Below are 15,612 nucleotides of genomic sequence, written 5' to 3' on the forward strand. Positions count from 1 at the left end.
TATAATTAATTTAAAAAAAATTTTTGAACACTGACACATTTTAAATGTGAATTTGCTTTATAAATGTGTCAGTGTTCAAAAAAAATAAAAAAATAAAACCCTAGGTCAGCCTCAACCATAAATAAATATAAAACCAAAGGACTGCCTCAACCATAATCTAAAAAAAGTAACCATGAACCCTTTTTTTTTTTTTTTAATACCTGAGGTCAGCCTCAACCCTTAATAAAAAATAAAACCCTGGGTCAGTCTCAAACTGAAATAAAAAATAAAACCCTAGGTCAGTCTAAACTATATATAAAAAAATAAAACCCAAGGTCAGCCTCAACCCGAAATAAAACTACAACCCGTTAATAACAATAATAAAACCAGAACTATAATCCAAACCATAAGTAAAAACACATAATACTCTAACCCTAACCCTAACCATTATTAAAACCCTAGGTCAGCCTTAACTTTAATTAGAAAATCCTAAATCTTACACTAATAAATAAAACCATAGGTCACCCTCAACCCTAAATGAAAAATAAAACCTTAGTCCTAAAACTAACGCAGAAAAATAATTTTTTTTAAAAGAAAATGCTAATTGTGTATTAACAATCATGATCAATTAAGTGTTTTCAATTAAAAATTCAGAATGCCTTTTTTTGGTACAGATGAATAGGAAAACATGTTGAAATAAATGAAATATAATGTGATGCAAGAATTGTATGATCATTAATGTGTTTTCATGGAAAATGGCAAAATACATGAGACTATAGTCTTATGTCCAAAAAGGGTCAAAAGAGGCACCCGTTCCGAAATGCATTTTTTTTGGTACCGATGAATCAGAAATCATGTTTATAATACAGCTGTGATGAAATAAATCAATTACAATGTGTTTTAACAATTTTATGATCATAAAGACATTTCACCTAAAAATCATAAATGCTTTTTTTTACATGGACATGAAAAAGTGTGATGAAAAAAATACATTTTAAATTTATATATAAGTGTTTCATGGATGCAAAAACATAGATATGTTATCCAAAAAGGTCAAGTGCACCCGTTCCGAAATGCCTTTTTTTGGTACAGATGAAAAAGAAATCATGTTTATAATACAGCTGTGATGAATAAATAATTACAAGTGTTTTAACAATTTTATGATCAATAAAGTATTTCCCCCTAAAAATTAAATGCTTTTTTTTGGTACAGATGGATAGGAAATCATGTTTATAATACAGCTGTGATGAAATAAATGAATTACAATGTGTTTTAACAATTTTATGATCAATAATGTGTTTTCATGGAAAATGGCAAAATACATAAGACTATAGTCTTATGTCCAAAAAGGGTCAAAAGCGGCACCCGTTCCAAAATGCATTTTTTTGGTACCGATGAATCAGAAATCATGTTTATAATACAGCTGTGATGAAATAAATGAATTACAATGTGTTTGAACAATTTTATGATGAATAATGTGTTTTCATGGAAAATGGGAAAATACATAAGACTATAGTCTTATGTCCAAAAAGGGTCAAAAGCGGCACCCGTTCCGAAATGCATATTTTTTGGTACCGATGAATCAGAAATCATGTTTATAATACAGCTGTGATGAAATAAATGAATTACAATGTGTTTTAACAATTTTATGATCAATAAAGTATTTCCACCTAAAAAATCTAAATGCTTTTTTTTTGGTACAGATGGATAGGAAATCATGTTTATAATACAGCTGTGATGAAATAAATGAATTACAATGTGTTTGAACAATTTTATGATGAATAATGTGTTTTCATGGAAAATGGGAAAATACATAAGACTATAGTCTTATGTCCAAAAAGGGTCAAAAGCGGCACCCGTTCCAAAATGCATTTTTTTGGTACCGATGAATCAGAAATCATGTTTATAATACAGCTGTGATGAAATAAATGAATTACAATGTGTTTGAACAATTTTATGATCAATAAGTTTATTTCCACAGTCAAAAAGTATAAATGCATTTTTTTGGTACGATGATAGAAATCATGTTTATAATACCCATGTGGTGAAATAAATTATGTATTTTAATAATTTTATGATCAATAATGTGTTTTCAGGGAAAATGACAAAATACATAAGACTATAGTCTTATGTAAAAAATGGTCAACAGCGGCACCCGTTCCGAAATGCATTTTTTTTGGTACCGATGAATCAGAAATCATGTTTATAATACAGCTGTGATGAAATAAATGAATTACAATGTGTTTTAACAATTTTATGATCAATAATGTGTTTTCATGGAAAATGGCAAAATACATAAGACTATAGTCTTATGTCCAAAAAGGGTCAAAAGCGGCACCCGTTCCGAAATGCATTTTTTTTGGTACCGATGAATCAGAAATCATGTTTATAATACAGCTGTGATGAAATAAATCAATTACAATGTGTTTTAACAATTTTATGATCAATAAAGAATTTCCACCTAAAAAATATAAATGCTTTTATTTGGTACAGATGGATAGGAAATCATGTTTATAATACAGCTGTGGTGAAATAAATGAATTATAATGTGTTTCAAGAATTGTATGATCATTAATGTGTTTTCATGGAAAATGGCAAAATACATAAGACTATAGTCTTATGTCCAAAAAGGGTCAAAAGCGGCACCCGTTCCGAAATGCATTTTTTTTGGTACCGATGAATCAGAAATCATGTTTATAATACAGCTGTGATGAAATAAATGAATTACAATGTGTTTTAACAATTTTATGATCAATAATGTGTTTTCATGGAAAATGGCAAAATACATAAGACTATAGTCTTATGTCCAAAAAGGGTCAAAAGCGGCACCCGTTCCGAAATGCATTTTTTTTGGTACCGATGGATAGGAAATCATGTTTATAATACAGCTGTGATTAAATAAATCAATTACAATGTGTTTTAACAATTTTATGATCAATAATGTGTTTTCATGGAAAATGGCAAAATACATAAGACTATAGTCTTATGTCCAAAAAGGGTCAAAAGCGGCACCCGTTCCGAAATGCATTTTTTTTGGTACCGATGAATCAGAAATCATGTTTATAATACAGCTGTGATGAATAAATAATTACATGTGTTTAACATTTTATGATCATAAGTATTTCCACCTAAAAAATCTAAATGCTTTTTTTTTGGTACAGAGATAGGAAATCATGTTATAATACAGCTGTGTGAAATAATGAATTAATGTGTTTTAACAATTTTATGATCAATAATGTGTTTCATGGAAAATGGCAAAATACATAAGACTATAGTCTTATGTCCAAAAAGGGTCAAAAGGGCACCCGTTCCGAAATGCATTTTTTTTGGTACCGATGAATCAGAAATCATGTTTATAATACAGCTGTGATGAAATAAATCAATTACAATGTGTTTTAACAATTATGATCATAATGTGTTTTCATGGAAAATGGCAAAATACATAAGACTATAGTCTATGTCCAAAAAGGTCAAAAGCGCACCCGTTCCAAAATGCATTTTTTTGGTACCGATGAATCAGAAATCATGTTTATAATACAGCTGTGATGAAATAAATGAATTACAATGTGTTTTAACAATTTTATGATCAATAAAGTTTTCACCTAAAAAATCTAAATGCTTTTTTTGGTACAGATGGATAGGAAATCTGTTTATAATACAGCTGTGGATGAAATAAATGAATTACATGTGTTTTAAAATTTTATGATCAATAATGTGTTTTATGGAAAATGGCAAATACATAAGACTATAGTCTTATGTCCAAAAAGGGTCAAAAGCGGCCCCCGTTCCGAAATGCATTTTTTTTGGTACCGATGAATCAGAAATCATGTTTATAATACAGCTGTGATGAAATAAATCAACTACAATGTGTTTTAACAATTTTATGATCAATAATGTGTTTTCATGGAAAATGGCAAAATACATAAGACTATAGTCTTATGTCCAAAAAGGGTCAAAAGCGGCACCCGTTCCGAAATGCATTTTTTTTGGTACCGATGAATCAGAAATCATGTTTATAATACAGCTGTGATGAAATAAATCAATTACAATGTGTTTTAACAATTTTATGATCAATAAAGTATTTCCACCTAAAAATTCAAAATGCTTTTTCTGGTACCGATGGATTGGAAATCATTCACATTTAACATTTATTTAGCAGATGCTTTTATCCTAAGCGCCATACAAAAGTGCATATCATGGTCCAATGACAAGCACAAAACACAGGTTCAATAAGGTACAATACTCATTTTGTACCGTTATTTATAGCCAAGAACACAGTTCAGTTCATGCAGTGAACATTATTCTGACCAAGCTTATGTCAAGGCAAACTAGGGAGAAAAACAAGCTACAATATTAGGACTAAAATACAAATTACAAAAAGTGCTGGAATGGGGGTACATGTAACATGAGTAGCATGAAAGGGGGATTTAAAGTGAAATGATTCACAGAGTGGTGGCAGTTAGTCCAGGTATAGTCTGAAGAGATGAATCTTCAGACCGAGCCGGAAGATGGGTATAGAGCGAGAGGTTTGAAGAGGGACAGGGAATTTGTTCCACCACTAAGGAGCTAGGGTGGAGATGCTCTGTGATCCCTTTACTCGGGTGGGAGAGGGTACAAGGCACCCAGCTGCTGCAGAGCGGAGTGGTCGAGCAGGTGTATAGAATCGAATCATGTCCTGCAAGTAGACAGGGGCCGTCCTGTTGGTTAGCAACAAGATAGGGAACAATATCCCAAAGGCATGCCAATACAACAATTAAAATGTTACACACTGAATATTTGTGATTAAATATGGAATACATATACAATCCTGCCATAGGTTTCATTACATTACATTACATTACAGGCATTTAGCAGACGCTCTTATCCAGAGCGACTTACACAACTTTTTACATAGCACTTTACATTGTATCCATTTAAACAGCTGGATATATACTGAAGCAATGCAGGTTAAGTACCTTGCTCAAGGGTACAATGGCAGTGTCCTTACCCTTTTGGTTACAAGCCCAGTTCCTTACTCACTGTGCCACACTCCGTCCTATTTCACACGTAAATAATACACATTTGTTTCAAGATTCAGTGGTCATTTATTATCTTGAATACAGGGCAGAGGGCAATTGTCATGGAACTGAAGAGGGGTACAGGGGATTGTGATGGGACTGATGAGGGGAACAGGGCGATCGTAACGGAACTGAAGAGGGGTACAGGGGAATCACGACAGAACTGAAGAGGGGTACAGTGGATTGTGACAGAACTGAGGAGGGGTACAGGGCAATCGTGACAGAACCGAAGAGGGGTACAGGGCGATCGTGACGGAACCGAAGAGGGGTACAGGGGTATTCGGGCGCACCTTGCCGCCCCCCACCCGCCCCCACGCACTTTTCTCTTAGGTATACCTCTCCTCTGAAGAGATCCGGTTTCTGTCGAAGCACATTAAACCTCCTCCTGCAGGGAGAGAAGGAACGCTGGGTCACTGAGACAGGCATCGCACCCCCTACCCAACACACCTTCAGTAACACATTTATACACATTCAAAAACCAGGTTTCTTCCATCTCAGTGAGTCCTGAGCTGTAAGGATAAGACATATAAACTGTAGCATGATTCAATATCCCAATATGAATGGGGGGAAAGCAGATGTAATAAAAACATATTTTAAAAACAGAGTGGCAAAAACAATATGTTCATAAAACACAAATTAAAAACAGGTAATTCAAATAGCAACAACTATAAAAACAAATCATAACGCAGGCTTATAGCCCATAGAAAGTTGCTATTTGCATAGATCAGGTAGTTACACGTGCACTTCAGATGAGCATTCTAACAGTTTTAATCTCTAAGAATCTAATTAAACTTGCCTACTTGAAGAGTTAATCATTCATTATATTATAATTTCTCAGGGATGAGTATAAATAAATGAGAATATTTCACAGCATGTGAATGTATGCATTAAAATGCATATCTGGGCACAGGTAATTATACCGGTATACATGTTTTCACATGACCATTGATTACAGCAGGGCGAAGCACGATTAAATTATTTTTTTTCTGCCAAAGTAACGTGCGCTCTGAGGATCGACCCAGATCTGACACATCAGGTGCTATCATAGAGAAAAAAAAGCAAACTAACAGAAAAGTAAATCAGGAATGTTAAGTCTACCTTTAGTCAAAGGCTGGTTGGAAAAGAAAAAGCAAGCAGAGTAAAAGACCAGTACAAACAGTGAGCCTGAAGCTGATTTAGGTCATTTTCTTTTTTATTGTATATAAAAGTGAAGACAGCATTTTTAACAGTAAGACTTCTGGTAGCGAGGGCGGGCTCCGGGTCCAGCAAAAAACACAGACAGATACAGAATGACAAAAAAATGAGAAAATGTGAGGGCGGCTCACATTTCTGGTAGCCTGCCACAAGAGATCTGGAGACGGTCTGGCGGATTGCTGCAGAGAGAGAGAGAGAGAGAGAGAGAGAGAGAGAGAGAGAGAGAAGCAAAATTATGAGTGCTTACTACAACCAGTGATTTTATTAATTATCGATTGTGTACAATGACAAGTATAACCTTATATTAAAGCTAAAGAGACCAGGAAGAAGGTGAGCAAAATTTTGATACACCAAAAATATAAATAAATAATAAAACAACAATTTTCATTTGGTGAGGAGACAGTAAGCAGAGTATGCTAACAAAGTAGTTAGCCTGCTATTAAAACTAGCATAAACAAGCTGGAAGAATAAGATCAAAACCAATATAACCAGGGAAAAGGACATTGAGCAAGAATCTGGAAGGATAAGGGAACTGAATAAAGAAGATTTGGAAGGTAGGACACTTATATAATTTATCAAAAACCCAAAACTTTACAGCTAATTCACATCGGCAAAGTAGGCCCTTCAGCTCTGCACCAGTAACTGACAGCAGAGCACAGCAACCGGCATTTTTTTTTTCAGTTGGGAAAGAGTGGGAAAATGGATACATTTCAACAGCAGCATAGTGGGAGGAGCTTACGTTGTTCAGCAATCCACTACCCTGATGACATCACAAGTGAGGCAGGGAAAAAAAAGTACAGGAGCAAACTGCTAAAAGATTACCCAGAAACACTGAGAGCAGATTATAAACTGCAAGGCAACAAAGAAACTCTAACAGACCTGCTATTCTATACTGAGCACCCAGAGGCCTGGCATTCTGCCCTTCATGAAGACTACAGGCAAATGAAAATGAGTGGCAACAAATCAATTCGTCAGCTATATATGGACACTGTACCCAAATTTAACATAAATTTCTATAATACGGGCACTGTAATGGTTCAGGGATCAATAACTAAATTAGAGGATTTTGAAAAAAGATTTGATCGCCTAAACACTCTTGGTAACGGCAAAAAGGCCACTAAAACAGCAGCAGGTGCATTGGCTTCCCTAAATGTTTCAGCTGCTGAAACCACTGCTCCAGTCTCCCCTGTGCACACAGCCTGTAGAGCCCCTCTGCCAGCCTGCTCTAGCGCACACAGAGCCCACTGCAGCCCACCGACACTCAGGACACCAGCGTCAGTGCAGCGCATTCAGGAGTGCCTCTCCCTTCTAGAAGTGGAGATTACTGAATTCAGAGAGAACAAATTATCAGAGATGGACATTATTGAACAGCTAAGAGATGACATGAGGCTATTTAAAGAGGAAACCAAAACAACAATTAGACAGTTAGGAGAAAATGTGACTGAGCTTCATAAAGCAAACAAGGCTCTCAGACATGACCTGCTTAAAGTGAGAGAGGAGCTGCAGCACAAAGACTTACACATACTCCATCTGAGGGAGCAGGTGCATAGTATAACAGCAGCAGAGCAGTCCCCGCACAGCCAGACCACAGACACAGGCTCACAGACGGAGACCAATAGCCAGACAGAACCACAGACCAGCCTAGACATTAATGAGGACCCCAGTCCCCCCAGCCCTCCACAGGACAACACTGCTCTTCCAGCCTCACAGACAGCCCCGGCCAATGCACAGCCAGTTACAGAAGAACAGAGACAAACACGCCATCAACAGCCCCCTAAAACTGCAATACTTATTGATTCCAACGGCAAATTCCTCAACCACAGGCAGCTGTTCCCCCATCACAGCGTTGGAAAGTTCTGGTGCCCCCACACAGACAGTGCACTCCAACTACTCTGTCATGAACGCCTGGGAGATCCTGACAACATCATAATCCACACAGGTACAAATGACTTGCGTCACAAGGGGCAGAATGTACCAGAAGCAGTGATTAAGGTGGTTAAAAAAGCACAAAGAGAATTCCCAAGGGCAAAAATCACCATTTCCACATTGCTGCCACGGACCGACTTCCCATTCAACATAATTACCAACATAAACATCGCGCATCACCCAACTCACATGAGCACTTATACGACCATGTCCACCTCGGCCGTGACAGTGTATGGATCTCCGCAGAAGACCTGAGAGAGGCAGCAACTGACAGAAGTCCTTCAGCTCCACATCTCACTAGAGCAGGGGTGGCCAACCCAGGTCCTGGAGAGCCGCAGGGTCTGCTGGCTTTTGTTTTTACTTGGCACTTAATTGATCAATTAAAGCAGTTGATTACATAGTTAACTCACCTCACCTGGTTTATTTTGTGTAAGTGGTTGTTGTATTTAAGGTCAAAACAAAAACCCGCAGACCCTGCGGCTCCCCAGGACCGGAGTTGGCCACCCCTGCACTAGAGGGACAGCACAGCCCCACCAGAGACGACAGCACATGCCACACCCATCAAAGGAGAGAAGAATCCCGCCAGGAAGAGGCCAACCCAGTGAATCCCAGCCCAGCGGAACCCAGCCCAGCAGAACCCAACCCAGCGGAACATGGCCCAGCAGAACCCAGCACAGCGGAGCCCAGCCCAGCAGAACCCAGCTCAGCAGAACCCAGCTCAGCAGAGGCCAGCCCAACAGAACCCAGCCCAGCGGAGCCCAGCTACCCCCTGAGTGCCAGCCTACCTATGCTCAGGTAGTATCAAACCACTCAAACATTGGAGAGGTGAAACAGTTGCTACAGCTCATCTGTAGGATTCTTGGTTGAAAATAAATAAATAAATAAATAAATAAAATTTGCTTTACTAAATAAATTGCTTGAAAACACATTGATCAAATTGTTCTACTTGTCACTGTACAGAAATCTACATAATCAATTGTTAATGAAATCTCTCTCAATAATTCTTGGAATATTCAGGGTTTGTATTCTTCGGTTTTTGGACTGAAGAGCACAAACCCAGAATTAATCTCATGCATTTCAGGACATGATATTATAATATTGCTGGAGACATGGTGTCGAGATGATGCTGATACTCACTGTCCCCCAGGCTATGAAGAAATTTTATTGTCATCCCTCAAACAGAAAAACATAAGTCACGGCAGGGATTCAGGTGGGATTATCATATGGTACAGAGATGATGTCAACCCAATTAGAACAAATTAAAAAGGCAATAACACACATCTGGCTAAAATTAAATAAAAATATTATCAAATGTGATAATGACTTATATATATATGTGCGGCCTACATTCCCCCTTTAGAGTCACCATACGACAATGAAAACTTTTTTGAAAATCTTCATAAAGAGATCACACATTACCAGGCCCATGTTCTATTGATCGGAGATTTGAATGCCAGAACAGGATCTGAACCTGACATAGTAGATTCTACTGGAAATAGCCATATCTTCAGACAGTCCTCTCTATACTTCACTCCTACCGTTATTCCCAGAAATAATCCTGACCATATTTGTAACAAAAATGGGAAAGAGTTGGTGCATCTCTGTCGCTCCCTAGGTCTATACATGCTTAATCGCAGGATCAAAGGGGACACTTAAGGGAGGTTCACATATTGTTCAGCTCTTGGGAGTAGTGTAGTTGACTATGCCATTACTGACATGGACCCCTCCGATATTAGTGCATTCACTGTCAGACCACAAACACCACTAACAGATCACTGTCAGATAAATGTATACCTAAAAAGAATTATAGAACAAATAGCAGAGTCTGAGCCCTGCAAACTGTACAGATTAAACAGGTCATATCGATGGGCTCCTGACAGTGAAGTCAAATTCAAAAGTGTAATCAGTTCACCTGAAACTACTAACATTATTAACACCTTTCTCTCAACAGAGTTCCAGCAAAACCAATTAGGCATAAATATAGCTGTAACAAAAATTAATAATATATATATCATAAATCAGCCAATAAAGCAGGCCTTACCAAAAACAGCTCTGCATCCAAACAGAGACTGAAAAAAGAAGAGTGGTTTGATGAGGACTGCAGAAATATCAGGAAAGAATTAAGACTGCTATCCAATCAAAAACACCGACAGCCACTCAACACAGAAATGCGACAAAATTATGTTGAAAAACTAAGAGAGTACAAAAAGGAAAAGAAAAGGATACATTATAATCAAAAACTACAAGAAATTGAAGACTCCATTGATCAAAATCAGTTCTGGAAAAAATGGAACAAATTGAGCAAAAAACAACCAGACAATTTGTCCTTACAAACTTGCAACATTTGGAAAAATCATTTTGAAAAACTTTATGAGCAAACTTCACCTAATAATCTAAATTATGAACAAAAACAAATCCAAGAAAAGTTGCAAATCCTTGAAGCAACTACTAAAAACTATCAGAACCCACTTGATTACCAAATTACAATGAAAGAATTAGAAGTCAACATTAAAAAGCTAAAACCTGGAAAAGCTTGTGGACCTGACAGCATCAGGACAGAGATGCTTAAACACAGCACCCCTGAGCTGAAACAGGCCCTGCTGAAATTATTCAATCTTGTTTTCCAAGCTGGCTGCTTTCCTGATATCTGGAATCAGGGGCTTATTTCCCCAATTTTCAAGAGTGGAGACAAATTTGACCCTAATAACTACCGAGGCATCTGTGTGAGCAGCAATCTGGGGAAGATTTTCTGCAGCATTATCAATGCCAGAATGCTAGCCTTCCTTATGAATTGCAATGTCTTGAGCAAAGGACAAATTGGCTTTCTACCAAAACATCGCACAACTGATCATGTTTACACCCTGCATACCCTAATTAACCAACATGTAGCCTACACCAAAAAAGCAAAGATAAAAATTTTGCATGCTTTATAGACTTTAAAAAGGCTTTTGATTCTATTTGGCAAGAAGGACTATATTATAAAATTCTCCAAAGTGGTGTAGGGGGTAAAGTTTATGACATAATAAAATCTATTTATGTCAATAATAAATGTGGAGTAAAAATTGGGAATAAAAGAACAGATTTCTTCACTCAAGGACGAGGTGTTTTTCAGGGATGCAGCTTGTCACCAACGCTCTTTAATATCTATATTAATGAGTTAGCGGTGCTGTTGGAACAATCTGCTACCCCTGGCTTAACCCTAAACAACAAGGAAGTTAAATTCCTACTCTATGCGGATGACCTGGTGTTGCTGTCACCCACAGAACAAGGGAAACATTTGGATTTACTGGTGCAATACTCTCAGAACTGGGCACTGACAGTAAACTTTAAAAAATCTAAAATAATGATATTCCAAAAGAAACCCAGATCTCAGGAAACCAGACATGTGTTCACTCTAGGAAACACCGTACTAGAGCACTCCCTGTTTTATGATTACCTGGGGCTCAAAAGAAGTGCCTCAGGAAACTTTGGTCTGGCAGTGAATACACTAAAAGAAAAAGCCTGCAGAGCCTTTCATGCAATCAGAAGAAAATTTCAGAAAATAGACATACCAATTAGAATTTGGCTTAAAATCTTTGACAGTGTAATCCAACCAATTGCCTTATATGGAAATGAAGTATGTGGTCCACTCAGTTATCACAACTACAGTAGGTGGGACAAGCATCTTATAGAGGCCTTGCATGCAGAATTTTGCAGAACAATACTAAACATCCAAAGGAAAACTCCCACCAATGCATGCAGGGCAGAATTAGGCAGATACCCATTGATAATTAACATTAAAAAAAGAGCACTTAAATTTTGGATGCACCTCAAATCAAGTCCCCAAGACACAATTCAATTTCAAGCCCTGAGAAACCAAGACCTGAAACCCAAAAAGAGTCCTCTCAGTCAGCTGGTCATGAGACTCACTAACCAACTAAAACCAAACACTGACCAAACTCAGACCAGCGCTGCTTTAAAACCAGAAATTAGAATAAACCAAATAATTAAACAAACAAAAGATGCCTATCTGGAACACTGGAATAATGAAACCAAAACACAAAATAAACTTAATTGCTACTTGGCCCTAAACAGAGAATACAATTTGGCAGAGTACCTCTCCTCTGTCAGAGATACAAAGCAGAGACAAATCCTGACCAAGTACAGGCTCAGTGACCACACCTTAGCAATTGAAAAAGGAAGGCACAAAAAAACATGGCTACCCAAAGAAGAACGTATATGTGGTCACTGCAAGACAGGAGAGGTACAGACAGAGATGCACTTCCTGTTATATTGTGAAAAATATTCACAGATAAGGGAAACATATTTTAATAAGATCCAGAATTCAACATTCCTAAACAAATTTCCCTCCCTAACAAATGACCAAAAGCTGCGAGTCCTATTAGGAGAAGGAGCGACAGCCTCACTCGCAGCTAGATACGTTTTTGCCTGTCACAGCCTGAGGGACAGTGGGTGAGCATCCTGCAAACATATGTATGTGTGTATGTATATATGCATATGTGTTTGCATGTATATGTATATGTATACGTGTGTGTATGTATATATGTGTGTGTGTGTGCGTATGTATGTATGTATGTTTTTTTTTCAATTAATTTAATTCGGTTAACTTAATAGATAAGTATTATGTTCCTATCATTTATGCTGTTATTGTTATTGCTGCTTGTTTTCTTTTTTCTTCTTAATTATATATTCTTAGTGTAGTTAATTACTGTTATCACTACGCTTTGGCAATATATATTTTTAAAGATGTCATGCCAATAAAGCATTTGAATTTGAATTTGAATTAGAGAGTGAGTGAGAGAGAGAGAGAGAGAGAGAGAGAGAGAGAGAGAGAAAATTGTGATCTCAGGGGTCACATCTCTCCTGCATCCTGTCAACAATCAGGCTGTTAACAATCATTCTGATTATCAACACATTTTATAAAGCAATAACTGTGACAGACACCTACAATACAATATAAAACTTGCAACACCCACACCCTGGACCACATTGACACCTACAATACAATATAAAGCTTGCAACACCCACACCCTGGACCACATTGACAAAGTTCAATGACCTAGATGGCAAGATTCTTCTTTAAAATGGTGCATATTACATTACAGGCATTTAGCAGACGCTCTTATGCAGAGCAACTTACACAACTTTTTTTTTTTTTTTACATAGCATTTTTACATTGTATCCATTTATACAGCTGGATATATACTGAAGCAATTTCGGTTGAGTACCTTGCTCAAGTGTACAACGGCAGTGTCCTACCCGGAATCGAACCTCCGACCTTTCGGTTACAGGTCTAGTTCCTTACCCACTGTGCTACACTCCGTCCATATGACATGTTGATTCAGTGAAATTGTAGCTGTGTGCAACAGACTCCTTCTGAATGCGTGCATTACTGGAAAGTACACAGACTGTCACGCTCTCACGCCGACCTCCCTGATAGTCTGTCTTTATTGGACACCGAATAAATAAAATAACAGATGCAATCAAAAGTCTCGTTAGCGTTATGTCTGTATTACTTACGTGAACACATCTTACACATCCATGATACTTTACGCGTAGCAAATAACGTTAGGTAGCTACCTAGTAAGTGTTATGCATAGCAGTGGCTAACAACAAGACTAACGTGGTCATAAAATTTTTCCCGACTGTGAACAACGCCTTACTCGTTTACATTTTGAATAGATGTGGCTACTGGCTAAATCTATCGTCGTTTCCGTCGCAGCACTGTCGACACAAGCAATATCGGACGGGGATTTTGTTTTGACTACGTAGTTAACCAAAAACTCGAACGACAGCTAAGGCTGATATATAACGCCGGTTAAGAAAGCATGTTACAATGTTGTAGGTAGAGAATTAACAGCAGATGAAGCACACAGCATTACCCAACATTACCCAAGACAGATAGTTAATGTTAGCGACCTTGTAGGTTACAACGGAGGCTAGTATTTGACGTTAATCAGCATTAGCTAGTCAGTCAGTTAATAGTAGTTTTCTTACCTTCGTAGTTACGAATATACAACATGGCATATAATTAATAGCCTTTCTCCAATTTGCCGGTTGAGTCTTTAGTCGTTTTGAAAATCCTATGAACGCGAGTGATGTTTATCTTTGGGAGCTCCTGTTGACAGCGGGTGTAGAAGGTCGCCATTGATAAACCGGAAACAACCGAGCAGTACGAATTACGGGAAGGAAGCGGTTGTGCAAGTAGCCTATTTACTGGAGCTAGCCTGGAGCTATGAGGCTAGGGGCACGTCATCCTTGATCATTCTTGATAGCTTTGCCAAGCAAGCATTGTAATCGGTGGCACGGTGGCGCAGTGGGTAGCGCTGTGGCCGCACAGTAAGAAGGTCGTGTTATCGAATCTCAGCTCTGTGCGGAGTTTGCATGTTTTCCCCGTGTCCACCTTGGTTTCCTCCGCGTACTCCGGTTTCCTCAATCCCAAAGACATGCAGACAGGTTAATTGGAGATACTAAATCGGCCACTGTGTAATTTCTACTAACTATATTTCTTCACTTGGCTACCGTACAAAACCTTCAGCAAACGCCACGTTTCTAGATTCATGTTACCTCGCCCAGTTCTCTATCTAGCCACATACAAATAATGACTACGTATGTACGTTCTGCAACTCCCCATTAAAACATTACATTTAAAATCATGACTCACCTATAAGTATAACCACTACTATTGAACATGAGAGAAGCACAACAGTGCGATTGATTTCACACGTTACTTAACCCTCCACCTTAACGAGTAGTGGTTTACACCGACTATTATATATAGCATTAAGGAAACTAAGCTCGATCATGGTCACTTTATTTACTCCGGACTATATTCTGTGATCATGTCAACCTTCACCTACATGCCCATTCTGCTAAAAACATATTGTTTCAACTACGCAATTTCATCATTTCGTCCTAATTTTTCTCACAGTGTTGTTATTTTCTCATATGCAAAGCCTGCTGGGACATATGCGCCTGCTCCTATTCTCCACAATCAAGTTTTCCGGTTCTAGCTTAGCAAAACAGCGAACACGATTCCCGCCTTCAGATAAGCCTATGAAAATACCTTATAAACCTTACGAACACTAAAAGTGCATCTCCACGAAATAACAGACAACGGAGCAGGACAGAAGGGTACACAAGTTGCGACCTAGGGAGCTCTAATTCTACAGACTTGCTGATTCTTTTGTTAATCAAGGCTCGTTGGATGGCCGTCAAATCCGTGAGTAGGTACACTGGCCATATTTCAACTGCGTTTCTATTGCGTTTACACTGGCCTTTACACGACAGCGCACGCTTTGTCACAGCCACTGTTTGTATACATAAGATGTATTTCAAAGCAATGCTACCCAATATTTTCTCAATTCTTTCAAGTCACTTGGCCCTGTGTTTTGTAACAACGTCACTCACTACAACAGAATAGCAGGTGAACTGAGGGTAACGGTTTGGTGCTTCG

General features: G+C 38.0%; 1 long non-coding RNA gene across 2 annotated transcripts; it reads right to left on the reverse strand.

The window, feature by feature from the left end:
• Window positions 1–3,722: 3,722 nt before the first annotated feature.
• On the reverse strand, window positions 3,723–14,796 carry LOC135264299 (uncharacterized). Of its 2 annotated transcripts, XR_010332657.1 has the most exons (4): window positions 14,154–14,796; window positions 6,362–6,409; window positions 5,373–5,421; window positions 3,723–4,654 (listed from the first exon to the last, which is right to left on the reverse strand). It is a non-coding gene; the product is annotated as an uncharacterized LOC135264299 (long non-coding RNA). The 2 variants fall into 2 exon arrangements; XR_010332656.1 differs by lacking the exon at window positions 3,723–4,654 and having other exon boundaries at window positions 5,040–5,421; window positions 14,154–14,786.
• Window positions 14,797–15,612: the final 816 nt, after the last annotated feature.

The sequence above is a fragment of the Anguilla rostrata genome, chromosome 9 (genome assembly GCF_018555375.3).
Source record: "Anguilla rostrata isolate EN2019 chromosome 9, ASM1855537v3, whole genome shotgun sequence".
NCBI lineage: Eukaryota > Metazoa > Chordata > Actinopteri > Anguilliformes > Anguillidae > Anguilla > Anguilla rostrata.